The sequence below is a fragment of the Canis lupus genome, chromosome 12, assembly GCF_011100685.1.
Source record: "Canis lupus familiaris isolate Mischka breed German Shepherd chromosome 12, alternate assembly UU_Cfam_GSD_1.0, whole genome shotgun sequence".
Taxonomy (NCBI): Eukaryota; Metazoa; Chordata; class Mammalia; order Carnivora; family Canidae; genus Canis; species Canis lupus.
Window position 1 is genome coordinate 25,883,558 of NC_049233.1, and position 17,452 is coordinate 25,901,009.

At 35.4% G+C, this 17,452-nt stretch overlaps 1 protein-coding gene and 1 pseudogene across 8 annotated transcripts in view; both read right to left on the reverse strand.

The window, feature by feature from the left end:
* KHDRBS2 (KH RNA binding domain containing, signal transduction associated 2) overlaps nucleotides 1-17,452 on the reverse strand; it is a 569,820-nt gene that overhangs the window by 88,438 nt on the left and 463,930 nt on the right. The gene's annotated exons all lie outside the window — the stretch shown is intronic.
* Nucleotides 9,115-10,080, reverse strand: LOC102151381 (annotated as a pseudogene).

Here is a 17,452-nt window from a genome sequence, read left to right on the forward strand (position 1 = left end):
TCCAGATTAATGTTTAATAATTAAACTCAGCATGTCATTAAAGTAGCTATACCTACTCTAGAATTTGTTTAGAATTTTGATCAATACTAATGAAGACAATATAAAAAATTAAAAGATAAAATTTCTTTTGAAAATATTATGGGTAGATAATGTGCCAACCTAATGGAGGTGTTAACATGTTTGTTACAGCCCCATCGGGAGCTTATTTTTTTTTTCTGTCCCCTGATAATAATGGTTATTATGATTGAAACTATAAAATTTAGGATTCTTAAATAGTGGTCAACTTTCAGTAAAAAAAAAAAAAATATAGCCATTATTGGAAAATAAGGAAAAAAGAAAGAAAGGAGAAAAAAGAAAAAGGGATAGAAGAAAGAAAAGGAAAGAAGGAAGGGAGGAAGGAAGGAGGGAAGGAAGGAAGGAAGGAAGGAAGGAAGAGGAAGGAAGGAAGGCAGGACTGGAAGGAGTCGGCTGTGCTTGTGTTCTTGTTTTTTGATTTCTTTCCTTCTGCCTTTGTTTGTCTTTTGGCTTTCTTCCCCCCCTTTCCATAGTCCCTTACTATATAAGCCGAGCAGGAAGAGAAAAAGACAGAAACCATATAAAGACCCTTTATTTTGTTGTGCATTATACAGTTTTTAAATCTCAAATAAAATGATTACCTAACTAAACTAATGCTACCAAAGCTAATGCAGATTTGTCATTGCAGAATGTGAAAGCAAGCTAGCAGTTGTATAATCAGTTATCATTACTTTGTGAGAGATTTACTTTTATTTCCTTTTGTGGTCACTGACTGTACTATAAACCCTAGCCATCCACCTTGACTACTTCCTACTTCTGAAAAAAACCTTTAGTTTTTCTGCCTCTGGGCCTTTGCTGGTGCATCTCTTTCCCTGAAATGCACTGCCATCCCACCCCACCAATTCATAACTTCATTTCAGTCTGGAGGCCTATAAATCTCTCTATTGCATTATAATATTTAAACAAAAAATGTGTAGATATCACAGTTTCCATATCAGCCTTGACTAAGATCTTTGAGCCCATTTAATCTGAAAACTAATATTTTTTATCAACTTAAGAACATTTTAAAAATATTTAAGACTTCTCCATCTGGTTTACCATTTAAATAATGGTATTATTTACATATGAGGTTTATTGAGCCTGACTTCAATTTCTTCTATTTTTCCAATTATGGTCCATTTCATCATATTTTTGCTCTGCTCTATGGGATCGTCTCTCCATTTGATCTTTGACTATTGTAATTCAATTCCTATTGAACTAAAAAATGGTAAATTATCTGGTATTTTTGAATATTTGAAAATGTTATTGCTAGATTAATACAACTATTGAGATAATTATGAACAATTCAAAAGATACAGGAAACCAAGAAAATAAGGTGATGAGCAATTATTAATGTTAGGAAAACAAACAGTATATATAAGAATAAACAAAGAACTGTATTAGTCTGTTTGGATCCTTAGGGAATATTTATTATTGAATGATAATTGACTAACAAAAGTTACAAAAGTTATGATGACACTATAATAAGGTGTAGGAGAAAATGTAGGGAAGAGTCTATAACAAAACTAAATCCTTAGCAACCTGAAAGGCTGGTCAATAGAAAATAATCAAACTTCATAAATCAACAACATTAATTTAACCATATTACTTAATAATACAAAAATTAATACTTAAATAATAGATGAAAGGCTTAGAGATAACTGATTATTACAGAAGGACAAGAAAAGGAAGTGCTGTTTTTTGGGCAGAAATCCTTTAGTACTATTTTAAAATAATCTTAGATTTCAAAATTAACTTTAGAATATTTAATTTTTTAATTCAATACTTTTCTTTCTCTAGTTTTATTTATTTGTTTGTTTATTTATTTAGAGGACCATTTGTTAAAAGATTTTATTTATTTATTCATGAGAGACACAGAGACAGAGAGAGAGGCAGAAACACAGGCAGAGGGAGAAGCAGGATCCATGCAGGGAGCCCATGGGTCTCCAGGATCATGCCCTGGGCTGAAGGCTGTGCTAAACCGCTAAGCCACCTGGGCTGCCCTCTCTCTAGTTTTATACTCCCTCCATACCTAGGCTTTTTTTGGGGGGTGAAAATTCTTAATTATACAGAAAAATTAAAATAATCGTAAAACAAACACCTCTCTATTTTTTATCTAGATAGGCCAATTGTTGACATTTTGTCCCATATATATACTTTTATAAATCATTGCAAATCCATTCTGAAAATCTAGTATTTCGTTCCTAAATACTTAAGCTTACATCTCCTGAGTTTAAGGACATTCTCCTACATTTACAGTGTAATCCATAGTCAAAATTCTGCAATTTCAAAAACATACCATTTATAGCTACTTTTTAAAAACCAGAATCACTCAGATTTGTGAATTTAATTTGGTTATTACATCTGCTAGTTTTTTAGAACTAGTTTAGTCTTCTAGGCTTCTTTTTTTAAGTTTGTGTGTATATATATATATATATATATATATATATATATACATATATATATGTTTTTTAGAAAGAGAGGGCATGAATAGGGGAAACGGGTGGGAGGGAGGGCCAGAGGAGAGGAAGAGAGTCTTAAGCAGACTCCAAGCTGAGCGAAGAACCTGACATGGGGGTTAATCTTACCACCCTGAGATCATGACCTGAGCCAAAGCAAAGAGCAGTATGCGCCATCTGGGAACCTCATTTTAAGTTTCTATTTTATTTATTTTATTTTATTTTATTTTATTTTATTTTATTTTATTTTATTTTATTTATTTTATTTATTTTATTTTATTTTTGTATATATATTTTTTATTAGAGTTCAATTTGCCAACATATAGCATAACACCCAGTGCTCATCCCATCAAGTGCCCCCCTCAGTGCCCATCACCCAGTCACCCCAACCCCCGCCCACCTCCCTTTTAAGTTTTTATTTAAAATACAGTCAGGGGCACCTGGGCTGCTCAGTCAATTAAGTGCCTGAGTCTTAATTTAGGCTCAGGTCACGATCTCAGAGTGCACTCTCTCTCTCAAAAAAGTATAGTTAATTAACATACAGTGTAATATTAGTTTCAGGTGTACAATATAGTGAATCAACACTTCCGTACAGGGATCCCTGGGTGGCGCAGCGGTTTAGCGCCTGCCTTTGGCCCAGGGCGTGATCCTGGAGACCTAGGATCGAATCCCACGTCGGCTCCCGGTGCATGGAGCCTGCTTCTCCCTCTGCCTGTCTTTGCCTCTCTCTCTCTGTGTGACTATCATAAGTAAAAAAAATTAAAAAAAAAAAAACACTTCCATACAACATCCAGTGCTCATCACAAGTGCACTCCTTAATCTCCATCACTTTTTTACCCATTCCCCTCTCCTCAGCCCCGCTTTGATAAGCTATTACTTTGTCCTCTATAATTAACACTATGTTTTTTGGTTTGACTCTCCCTTTTTTTTTTCTCCCTTTTGATTGTTTGTTTCTTAAATTCCACATGAGTGAAACCATATTGTATTTGTCTTTCTCTAACTTGTTTTTCTTAGCATAATACTTTCTAGCTCTCTCTCTCTCTCTCTATATATATATATATATATAATATATATATATATATATATATACAGTATATCACACAAATGCATACACACACACACACACCACATCTTCTTTATCTTTTCATCAAAAATGGGTACTTGGGCTATTTCCATAATTTGCCTAGTGTAGATAATGCCGCTATAAACATTGGGGTGTATGTATCCTTTTGAATTAGTTAGTATTTTTGTATCCTTTGGGTAAATGCCTAGTAGTGTGATTGATGGATTGTAGTGTAGTTCTATTTTTAAATTTTTGAGCAAACTCCATACTGCTTAACAGAGTGGCTGTACCAGTTCACATTCTCCAAAACAGTTCAAGAGGGTTCCGCTTTACTCTACATCCTTGCCAACACTTGTTGTTTCCTGTACAATTAATTTTAGCCATTCTGACAGGCATGAAGTGGTATCTCACTGTAGTTTTGATTTGTACTGCCCTGATTATGAGTGATGTGAGCATCTTTTCATGTGTTTGTCAGCCATCTATATGCCTTCTTTGGAAAAATGTCTATTCGTCTTCTGCCCATTTTTTACTCATTTTTGAATGCAGAGTTTTATAACTTATTTATATATTTTGGATAAGATCCCTTTATCAAATATGTTATTTGCAAATCTCTTCTCTCATTCTTTAGGTTGCCTTTAATTTTGTTGAGTGTTTCCTTCACTGTGCAGAAGCTTTTTATTTTGATGTAGTCCCAAAAGATTATTTTTGCTTTTGTCTCTCTTGACTTACAAGACATATCTAAGAAAGAAGCTGCTATGTCCAATGTCAAAGAGAGTACTGCTAGTCTCCTCTAGGATTTTATTTTATTATTTTATTATTTTTTATTATTTTTTAATTTATTTTTTATTGGTGTTCAATTTACCAACATACAGAATAACCCCCAGTGCCCGACACCCATTCACTCCCACCCCCCGCCCTCCTCCCCTTCTACCACCCCTAGTTCGTTTCCCAGAGTTAGGAGTCTTTATGTTCTGTCTCCCTTTCTGATATTTCCCACACATTTCTTCTCCCTTCCCTTATATTCCCTTCCACTATTATTTATATTCCCCAAATGAATGAGAACATATAATGTTTGTCTTTCTCCGACTGACTTACTTCACTCAGCATAATACCCTCCAGTTCCATTCACTTTGAAGCAAATGGTGGGTATTTGTCATTTCTAATAGCTGAGTAATATTCCATTGTATACATAAACCACAGCTTCTTTATCCATTCATCTTTCGATGGACACCGAGGCTCCTTCCACAGTTTGGCTATCATGGCCATTGCTGCTAGAAACATCGGGGTGCAGGTGTCCCGGCGTTTCACTGCATCTGTATCTTTGGGGTAAATCCCCAACAGTGCAATTGCTGGGTCGTAGGGCAGGTCTATTTTTAACTCTTTGAGGAACCTCCACACAGTTTTCCAGAGTGGCTGCACCAGTTCACATTCCCACCAACAGTGTAAGAGTGTTCCCTTTTCTCCGCATCCTCTCCAACATTTGTGGTTTCCTGCCTTGTTAATTTTCCCCATTCTCACTGGTGTGAGGTGGTATCTCATTGTGGTTTTGATTAGTATTTCCCTGATGGACATCCACATGCAGAAGAATGAAACTAGACCACTCTCTTTCACCATACACAAAGATAAACTCAAAATGGATGAAAGATCTAAATGTGAGACAAGATTCCATCAAAATCCTAGAGAAGAACACAGGCAACACCCTTTTTGAACTCGGCCACAGTAACTTCTTGCAAGATACATCCACGAAGGCAAAAGAAACAAAAGCAAAAATGAACTATTGGGACTTCATCAAGATAAGAAGCTTTTGCACAGCAAAGGATACAGTCAACAAAACTCAAAGACAACCTACAAAATGGGAGAAGATATTTGCAAATGACATATCAGATAAAGGGCTAGTTTCCAAGATCTATAAAGAACTTATTAAACTCAACACCAAAGAAACAAACAATCCAATCATGAAATGGGCAAAAGACATGAAGAGAAATCTCACAGAGGAAGACATAGACATGGCCAACATACACATGAGAAAATGCTCTGCATCACTCTCCTTTAGGATTTTAACCAGATTTCTTAATGTCTCACATTTAGGTCTTTCATCCATTCTGAATTTATGTTTGTGTATGGTGGAAGAAAATGGTCCAGTTTCATTCTTTTGCATGTTGCTGTCCAGTTTTGTCTTTTTTCCCATTGGATATTCTTTCCTGCTTTGTCAAAGATTAAGTGACCATATAGTTGTGGGTTAATTTCTGGATTATTTATTCTCTTCTATTGATTTATGTGTCTTGTCTATGTTTGTGCCAGTGCCATACTGTTTTGATCACTACAGCCTTGTAATATAACTTGAAGTCTGGAATTGTGATGTTGCCAGCCTTGCTTTTCTTTTTTAAGATTGCTTTGGCTATTTGAGGTCTTCTATGGTCACAAAATTTTAGGATTGTTTGTTCTAATCTGTGAAAAATGCTATAAAATTTCAGGATAGAAAATCAATATACAGAAATCTGTTGCATTTCTGTACAACAATAATGAAGCAGCAGAAAGAAAAATTAAGGAATCAGTCCTATTTATAATAGCACCAAAAACAATAGGATACCTGCAAACAAACATAACCAAAGAGGTGACCTATATTCTGAAAACTATAAAACACTGATGAAAGAAAGATGACACAAAGAACTGGAAGACATTCCATGCTTATGAATTGAAAGAACAAATAATGTTAAAATGTTTATTCTACCCAAAGCAGTCTACACATTTAATGCAATCCCTATCAAGGTCCTCCAGGATTTTATTGCTTTCCATACCTTGTCTTTTTGAGTAGTCTAGACCAATTGTTTTGTAGGCCGTCCCATATTCTGAATTTGATTATTCATTCTCATAATTACATTTTGCTTCAATATTTTTGAAAGAATACTGCATATGTGATATTGTGTTGAGCACTTATCTGACTGCAAATTTTTAAATTCTAATCTCACACTGGATCGATTAACTGAATATAGAATTTTAGGCTGAAAAATGATTTTCAGTCAGAATTTTTGAGGACTTCGATTCAGTGTTTTCATCACTACATATTGGTGCTGAGAATTCCTGCTACTTATGTGTGACCTAGTTATTTCATTTCACTTCTTTTCTTTCCTTTCTGGATGCTTTTATAAATTTTATCTCTGGTGTTCTGAAATTTTAAAATGTTTTGTCTATATGTGTGTCTCTTTTCATTCAATATGCTGGGTATTCAGTGAGCTCTTTCAGTTGTGGGAGTTTGTGTTCTCCAGTTCTGGCAAATTTCACTGTACTTTTCTTCTCTCTAGTACTCTTTTAAGTTAAATATTGGATCTTCTGCATTGGTGCATTAATTTTATCTTTGTGTCTTATGTGATATCTCTTACTCTTTTTTACTCAATGAGAGAATTCTATAAATTAATCTCTCAACCATCCTATAAGATATATAACTTTATTTACATACTTATACCCTCGCAACACATGCACATGTATACACACATATTAACAACTATGAGAGGGTGCACAGGAGGTTCCTGTGTTCTTAGGTGAAATTTAGGCATCCTTATTCTCAACTCAAGACTTCATCTCTCCTTGGGTGGAACAACAGCTAACATCACAGCTGGAATTTCCCATAGCTGACACAGGCCAGGCAATGTAGCTCTCTATCGTGGGGATCACTGGACCAGTAACTAGGGCATTAACTGTATTTGCCACAGGTGTCTCAGGGGTTGCACGCAAATTTTCAAGCACCCATGCTGTTATTCTCCACCAAAATTCTAAAACTATGGCTTCATTAACCCTCAGTTGTTACTCAGGACTCAAGAGCTCTAGCTTCTAACAGGAAGCCAGCAAGTTTTGTTTAGTCATGTTTTCATGCTACAAGAGCCAAGGCAGAGGAGCAGTTACAAATCTTCAGAGCTTGTAACCCCCTAAATGCCCTATGTTTTCCCTGATTCTATCTGTTGAAACACTACCACTGTCTAAAGGTTATGTTATATTATACAATCTCTAGGAAGATTTTCCTGCTTCTTTCAAGCTTATGGTAACTCCCTATCCTCTGAATTCTAACAGCCTGTTTTTGTTGTTTTTAAATCTCACCAGTACTTAGAATGTACTCAATGTACTAAACATCTATTGTATTTTGTTTTTACAATTTTCTCTCTTTTTAGGATTGACACTCCTGAAGGGCATGGATCATATCATAATCACTTTTTTTGATGCCTTATGGTGCTTAGCATACTTTATTCCATAGAGTATTTTCTCAATAAATATTTATCAAATTGTTAAATTAGCTCAAAGGAGAGTAGATATGGATTCACTCAAATTAATCACCACTAAAAAAGAAATATTTCAAATGGGCAGCCCCGGTGGCACAGTGTCTTAGCGCCGCCTGCAGCCCGGTGTGTGATCCTGGAGTCCCGGGATCCAGTCCCACAGTTGGGCTCCCTGCATGGAACCTGCTTCTCTCTCTGCCTGTGACTCTGCCTCTTTCTCTCTATGAATAAATAAATAAAGTCTTAAAAAATAAGAAATATTTCAAATGGTGATTATACAGTAGTATTATCTCTATTTATGAAGAATAGCTTTACCATTTAGCATATGGAAGGCTATTTTCCCTCCTCACTTACACTTTTACTTTTTTTTTTTTTAAGTCTTATACAGAAAATCCATAAAACCTATAGAAATCTTTCCTGGCAATGCACAATTTCATAAGGTATGAAGTGCAGTGGTCCCAAATAATTGTCCTTATTATAAAAGGGAAAGTAAATGTGGATACTTATACATAATCTATTTTTGTTTTCTAACACTTGATATAAGTATTTATGTAGCTTTCTTAGGACATGTAAAATTATGAATCATGCTGGTAATGTCTCAGATAAATCGGTAAAATAGATATGCTCCCTAAAAAGCCAGTATCTGCAAGAGATTCAACTTAAATATGAATATTCAACTAAGAAATCAAAACATATTTCCCATTTTTGCTGCATTGTTTTCTGCTGTTTCATTTGAAAAAATGACTATTTTTTTGAGTAATCTCTACACCCAAGGTGAGGCTCAAACTCACCACCCTGAGTTCAAGAGTCACATGCTCTACTGACTGGGCCAGCCAGGTGCCCCTGAAGAAATTACTATCTTATGTCTTAGCTTATTTACACGTTTGACCTAAAAATTATTACTTTTTTTTAAAGAGAGAAAGGATTTCTTTATTAATGACCCCAACCTATTTCTTTACATAGAGGAGTTTTGAATTCAAATACTTAGGAGAAGACAAGTTAAGACTGCGTTATCCTGCAACTCATTACCAGTAACATATTGCAAAGTGAAACAGCTTGGAAAAGGGGGAGGAAGGCAAGGTGAGTGAAGGAGGGAAGATAAAGCAAAGGAATTAAGTTGATTAAGTGGAATTCTTTTTTTTTTCTCCTTATTTTAATTCTTGAAACTATGAAGTCCTTGCAAGCACAGCTAGCTTCTGCAGAGTATTTTCCAAACATGTTAAAATGGAACCCAAATGGAGAATCTCTTTGAACCTGAAGAGGTGCAACATTAAAAGCTATTATTATCCAGTAGCAAGTGTTCAAGCCTTCCGCTGCAGCCACCTCCTCCTCCTGTTCCCAAGATCCAGCAGTATGAATACGTCTTCCTCGTGGTTGTTTTCATTTCTTTTTTCTTGGCATCTGGGCGTGCACTGTTCAGCTCTTTGAGGATGTGTTTGTTTTTGCCTGCATTGTGTGAGAAGATAGGCTGTAGAGCACTTGACGTAGTAATGCAGATTGTCCTGGAACCTGTGGATCAGGTGGCTGGTGTCTCAAGCACTGGCATTGGTGTGGTGAACAGTACAAAGGTAATATAACCAGTGTTGTCACCCACCATAGCCTCCATTTCTTTCAGCTCCAGAGGAGGTTCCCGGTAGCTAAAGAGGACCTATGGGGCTGTGTGGCTGGCTCCATGTCCTCCTTTGAACTCCTGCATGAACACTTTTCCAATGACCACATCGTCATCATCCTTAAACACTGTGCTGAAGATTACTGTGACTCTGTCCTTTTTAGACTCAACATACATGGTCTCATCATCCCTATAATGGATAACTGCCCTGTTCTCTCCTTCCTTGTGGTTTCTTGAAATTGGAAGTATTTCTCAAAGACGGAGGCAAAACAATTGAGTTTCAAGATGCCAGTCTGATGCACAATGGAATCCTTGGATGCTGGCAGATTTTCGAGATCATATGATAAAAAGACATTGTATCCTGATTTGGGATTTACTAAGAAACTCTCGTACACCCTCTTTAATAACTCATCAGCACTATGTGCCCAAAGTTCCTTGTAGAATTTCAAAGATACACTGACCATCACTTTTGTTTTGTCTCCATTGGGATTTGAAATATGATAGGGGACTCCATCGAAATCTGCAAATGTTACTTTTGCTTCTGGTTTGTTATCAGCGGCCACATTTTTTGACCTTGAGCCTGAGCGTCTCCTTGATAATGCAGTTGTTAATCTTTAGCAGGATCATAGTATCGGCTGGATCTGGAAGCCTAAACCCAGCCTGCCCAGCCAGGGCACCAGTCCAAGACTATTTCAGTTGCTAACTAAATTATCAAGGTCTCAGAGTAGAATTTCCTACATCTGATGTCCCAATAAAAGCAAAAAAACCACCTTCCACAATTAAAAGTTTTAATTTTATTTCTTCCTAGCTCAAGATAGATGATTTGGCATCTTTCGCAAAAAAACAAAATACCCAAGGAAAAAAGATTTTTTTTTCTTCTGGAACATGGCTATGAAGAATATTTCTTCTATCTTGAATTCCTTCATATTTGTGCAGTTATAAATTCTTCAGTTTCCTATTCTTTGAACCAAATAAAGGCAGACCCTTATAAGATCCTTAAGAAATACAATCTTGGCTGTTTTCCAGATCTTCACCGAATCCTCTAAAATTTTCTTCCGTTACAATGTGAAGTGTAGCCTGATGTGAAGGCTTGAGCAGTATGAAAGAAGAGGATGATTTCTTTGTAGTTTCCTATGAATTATAGGTTAATTTATACATACACTTTATGAGTTTTGGGCAAGGCAGCATATAGGATAGATGTGTATTACTATCAACACATAGTTATACAAAGCCCTTTTCAAATAGGCTTCAGAAAACATATTTCTCTGACATGCCTACTAATTTTTCAATTTGGTTTAAGCACTCCATCTTGAATCATGATTTCTGCACCAATTTTGGGTTTCCTAATCTAAATAATATTGGCTCTCTCTCTATAGGCTTAAAATAATAGTAATTCACCAGACTATATATTAACTACCGAATTTATTACCCAGGTAAGAGAGATAAAGAACAAGACTTAATTCCTGTCTTTGAGGTTCTAGGCCTGTGCATTCTGATAAATGTTTAACAAATGCCTCTTCAAAAACAAGTTTATGCATGTTTGTATTTATGTGATATGTGTGTATACATAATTTAACTATAAATTTTAGTGACATTAGCACACAGTTTGCAAATAAAAATCAAATTTATAAATATGTATAAATTTAATTAATACTGGGATCCCTGGGTGGCGCAGCGGTTTGGCGCCTGCCTTTGGCCCAGGGCGCGATCCTGGAGACCCGGGATCGAATCCCACATCGGGCTCCCGGTGCATGGAGCCTGCTTCTCCCTCTGCCTGTGTCTCTGCCTCTCTCTCTCTCTGTGACTATCATAAATAAATAAAAAAAAATTAAAAAAATGTAATTAATACTTAAAGTTTTATATTTAATTTATATTAAAATAAAATTTATAGCATACAACTTACAGATAAATATCTAATTTATTTTAAGATTTATACATATATAACTTCAGTGTGACTTGCTATCCCTTGTAAAATCAGGATTTATAATTCTGACATCACAATGATCCCACAATAAATCATAACACAGATAAAACATAATTACTATCTTTTATTTCCAAGACACTCTACGAATTTTAATTAGCATAAATAAACAAAGAAAATACGATTAGGAACATCTTAATAAAACTGTTGAAAATCGAAGTCTAAAGGCATCTAGGAAAAACCAGTACATGATCCTTCAAAATGAACAAAAAGAGACAAAGAATTTTTCAATATAAATGATGGAAGCAAGAAGACAATGGAATGACATCTCCTGTGTGATTACTGATGTACGAAAGATGTTAGGGATTGAAGTTGATGGCCAAGAAAGAATTCCTGTGACATCTTTGGTGCAAAAGGTGATTTTATTTATTTGAGAATCTCTAGCTAGAGATTCTCTAGGTGCACAGACACCAAACCAAAACATTTTGACAAAAATGGAAATATAAATAAATGATATATTAAATTTCCTTGGTATATGGAGGTTTTTTAACCAGCTCTCACTTGCGGAATTTTTGAAGATTTCTTATAACTCAAAAAGAGAATTATCACTCATGATAGTTTAGGACTTCTTTGATCACAGTTTAGATATGCATACACATGTTTGCAAAATATTAAATCATGTTACTGACAATTTGGCTAATGATTGTTGTAATGAATTTACCTATTTAAAATGTCGAGTTGGATCATATAAAATTGCCATGTTTTTAGGTAAAAAATGACAAATATTAGCAATTTTCTATATTGCAACCTGATACTAATATTAGAAACTATAATAACCAACATGTTTTTATTAACTAAAGAGAAGCAAAAATGTCTTATGATGCTAGTAAATAATTGTGGCTTCCAGAAAAAATCATTTAGAAATTTAAATGAAATGAAATATAATCCTCATTCTGTTATATACCTATACTTTCTTCGAAGACTTTTATTTTTTTAAATCTTTTTTTAAAAATTTTTATTTATTTATGATAGTCACAGAGAGAGAGAGAGAGAGAGAGAGAGAGAGAGGCAGACATAGGTAGAGGAAGAAGCAGGCTCCATGCACCGGGAGCCCGACGAGGGATTCGATCCCCGGTCTCCAGGATCGCGCCCTGGGCCAAAGGCAGACGCTAAACCGCTGCACCACCCAGGGATCCCACCTTCGAAGACTTTTAAATTTAACAAGCACTAGTGATGGATTTAGCATTTGGCCATTAATCTCATTTCAGGCTTTATTTTCTGTTGAAGGTCAGTGGGTATTAAAAAAATAAAAGGAAATAACATGGAATTTTCTAAAATAATTGAGAGAAAAAGAAAATAAAGACAAGCATGCAATCAGGAATCATTAAATACTCTAGAATTAAGCAATTTAATTATGAGAGTCAAGATCATAAATTTGTCACCAAACACTAAAATACTAGTAGGCACCGAAGCAATTTGCAAATGCTGCCCTTTATTGGTATTGAATTTAATTAACCGGTCAGATAGGAACTTGACATTTAACTTTCTTTATGAAGTATGGCTAATTTTTATAAACATATGTTCTTTTTTTAACTTAATAAGTTAAATCATAAAATGCATAGAATGTCCACTTCATATATGATCTTTTGTTATTTTAATAACACTTCCTGGTAATAATATACATTTAAAAAATTCACAAAATATTATTTAAACAAAAAACTAAACACAGAATGCCAATGTTATAATAGTATTCCCATAGGATGTAACAATCAATGCTAATGACAAGTATCTTCTAAATTATGAACTATTTATGCTTTCTCATGTTTCTTTTCTTAAAAGTTTTATTTTTATTTGAATATCTCCCTGCTTTTTGTCATACATTCCCTGTGGTGCTGTATAGATGAATTTCTTACAGAAAGGATTTTAATAGTATCTCCTTTTCTTTTTTCCCACTGAAAGAAGGGCTGCCTATTACAGATTGCTGGTTGGTTTGTAGCAACATGGCTATACCCCCCAATGTGTAGCTTTTGTTACTGATGCAGTAGGTCAGTTCACTCACTTGCTATGGGAAGTCATTATCTGTTCAAAACCATCCTACAGCATAAGGGTCCATATAATTGGTGGGGATTCACTGCACCTAACAGTCTGGCTCTGCAACAAGGCAAAACTGGAATTTTCATAAAGTTTTCTATGGAGATCAGTGAATAAGTCCCTAATTAGGGATATCCTATAATACCTCCATTTCCTGTCTAGATTGTAGCTATTGATCAGTTTTTCCATATATATGTACACTCTACATGAAGGTTAGACATTGCATATTTCTGAGACCTAACTTCTTTGGAAATTAAAAGCTCCCAAATAACTGTAAGACCATCTCTAACAGCCATCAAAATGCATATTCTACACTACAAAATTAATCTCTGGGGAGACTAATTCTAACTTATTTTTAAAAAGATTTTATTTATTTATTCATGAGAGACAGAGGGAGAGAGAGAGAGAGAGAGAGAGAGAGAAGCAGAGACACAGGCAGAGGGAGAAGCAGGCTCCACGCAGGGAGCCCGATGTGGACTCAATCCTGGGTCTCCAGGATCATGTCTGGGGCTGAAAGCGGTGCTAAACCGCTGAGCCACCCGGGCTGCTCTAATTCTAACTTGAATAAGCCCAATAAAATCAAGTAACAAACCTCAGCAGGTGCATATGAAGGTTATGTATATTTAAATATAAAATAAATAATATCACATTCACATGAACACCATTTGGATTTGTATACAGCAAGCATGTATTGGGAGACCATTAAATGCCAGGAGGTTAAGTGCTTGTTCACACAGAACATCCTTAAAAATCTAATCAACCCAATAAGGTATGTCCTATATCTTTTTACCCATTTTAGAGATTCGGAAACAGAAATAATTTCATGAGGTCATAGCCCATAAGCAAATGGCCTGGCTAGAATTCAAATGCAGTCTCTGACACTGTCTAGTGCTTAATCTTTAATCATTTACTGAAGGCCTAATATCATTAATGGCAAATGTAATTCTCATGACAACTTTAAAATGTCATTTAAAATGATGAGTATGTAATTTAAAATATTTATTTTAATTTTATTATATTTATTTATTCATGAAAGACAGAGAGAGAGAGAGAGAGAGGAACAGACGCAGGCAGAGGGAGAAGCAGGCTCCATGCAGGGAGCCCGACGTGGGACTTGATCCTGCGTCTCCAGTTCACACCCTGGGCTGAAGGTGGCACCAAACCGCTGAGCCACCTGGGCTGCCCGATAATTGTTTTAGAGCATTTTTTTATCTTTAAATGTTAAGAATCCTGCACGGTCTGAGGCTTTAATCTGTTACACATTAACAAGCTTAGTACTGTTTCATGGATGCTGGCAGAAAACTTGAGGCTTCTTGGTCAGAAACAAGGGTCTTCATAACTCATAATAGAGTAATAACCAGAACTTCATATTGGCTTGTGCCAGTTGTTTCATGTGTCCACCACCCAGGGGCAGCGCAGGCGTGGCCTGGTTGGATTCTTTATATTCATTGGGTTGTGTTACAGGGGAGGGACAGTAAACTTAGGGGGATCTTAAACTAAGCAAAAGCAAAACCACTGTTTGTCTAGGGGAGAAGTTACCTCATCGCTCAGTGTTTCTTGTTGAAAACACAGTCCTAAAAAATAACATGGGTAATACTATGCTTGGCATACACAGGCAGAAAGTGCAAAGGTAGTCAGTGACCATGGCAGATTGCTTCTCCCAAGAAGAGATAAACAAAATACATTAAACCTAGGAGTCCTTTAGAAGTAATTTGCAGTACTGAAGAAAGATTATTATACTGTTTCCTTATTTATGGAATATCTAAAGGCCAGGTTAGCAGATGATAATAAGTGCCTTTAATTTGATCTCTTCAGCAAAATTTAATATACTTTCTCTTTTTTTTAATTTTGCATTTCTTTTGCCTCCTGGATTTCTATAATGTTTTAACTAAAGGGAATGTGAGCCAACACAGTCTTTTTCCATTAGTAGCAATAAACGTTGTCAATTATGATATACAATTTCCTAAAACATAGATACACATTTTTAGTGAGACTCCTAGCTCCTGCTGAATATTAACATTTTTACCATAATGGCTTCAAATTGGCTTCTCTTTATTGATAAAAAAAGACTAAAAATTAATTTCCAGAATTTTATAAGTTTCAAAGTTCATTTATCTATATTTTTGGTGATCAATACTATTAAATGTGGCTTAGCTTTCCAAGTAGGTAACTTTCATTCAAGAACATGTTTTTTAAATTTTTTGTTAAGAAACTGTATAATAAACCAAAGTACATCACAAACCCTAATAAAAATAATAAAACTTGGTGAAGACAGAGGGAAGTAGCAGCTATTTACACAATGCTTCCATGGGGGCAGCTGGATGGCTCAGTCGGTTAAGAGTCTGCCTTGGCTGAAGTCATGATCCCAGGGTCCTGGGATGGAGCCTGGCATTGGGCTCCTTGCTCAGTGGGGAACCTGCTTCTCCCCCTTCCCTCTGCCTGCCACTCCCCCTCCTGTGCTTTCTCTCTCTCTTTGTCAAATAAATAAATAAACAAGATCCTTTAAAAAAGTGTTTCCATGGTATAGTTTAAATTAGATATCCTATAATATTTTAGTTATTTCCCCTAACATGCTATGAAAGGTTGTTAACTTTGCGCTTCTTGAGAAGATTCATTTGTCAGTAGGGTTCATTCCCCTAACCCAATTTTAAAAATGCCTTTTAACACTTTGAAATCAGGCAGCTCAATCTAGTTAATGAACAGAACTATGACTAATGAAGCTAGAAGTTTACAGTAATATACTAATGAATGTTATTTACTAATGGATCCATTTTAAATGTGCTAATGCTTTATGTACTTCGGATCATAAGCATCAATCCTGCTTTAGAATAGACCTCAAGGCAAATGCTTTAAAATCAGTGTTATAAGTCTCTAAGGCCTTTTAACTCACTCAACAAGAAAAAAGATAAAATTGGTAAACCCTGTCATGACTAAGAACAGGATCAAGTTTTAGAAGACAATTCATGTTTTTCATTCATAAGTACCAAAGGTTAAAGATGAATAGCAGAGCACTGTCATACCTTAATATATTTCTAATCATAGGTATCTAGTGGGCTGGCCACACAAGGGGAGAGTTTCTTTTTTTAAATGTCTTTTTACTTTCAATAATCTATATGGTATTTTGAGGTTGTTACTGTTTTAGGCTCTAAGAAAGTAAGGTCTAATAAGTTGTTAGCATCATTGTAGCTGATCTGACTCAAATGATCTGATTCAACCTGTGCCTGTACCTGTATGGTAGGGGATACATTAGAAAATAAAACAAAACAGAAGCCAAAAATTTAAAATCCCATAATGATTCTTGCCACACTTCTTAGTGATATGATTTTGGTTGTGAAAAAAAGGGATTTTATTTCTTTTGAAGATTTTTATTTATTTATTCATGAGACACACACATACACACACAGAGAGAGAGAGAGAGAGAGAGAGAGAGAGAGAGGCAGAGACACAGGTAGAGGGAGAAGCAGGCTCCATCTAGGGAGCCCGAATGGGACTTGATCCTGAATCTCCAGGATCCGGCCCTGGGCTGAAGGCGGCGGTAAACCGCTGAGCCACTGGGGCTCCCCCAAAAAAGGGATTTTAATAGCTTGTAGAATATGAGTATGATGGCATGATGTATCAGTTTAATATTTTTCAGTATTTCTTCACCAAAACTATTTGAGCTCTGATCTCTAGTAACATTTTTTTCAATTAAAAAACAATTTAAGAATCTATCATTTACATTCATAAATAAAGCAATTTTGGTATTTAGTTTTATACAATTATCACTTTCTAATAAAGTATTCACTAAGCAAATGCATATCAAAATGAAATAATGATTTCATATAAGCCAGGTAAGTAATCTTCATTTCTGTGGTGATTTTTTTCCTGTTATATGGTACTATATATAATAAAAATTCCTTTATTATCCAAAAGGGAAAGCATCTCTAATCTTTACAGATTTCTACGGTTAGAAATACAGCAAGATATAACAGTGCTTTTCTTATCATC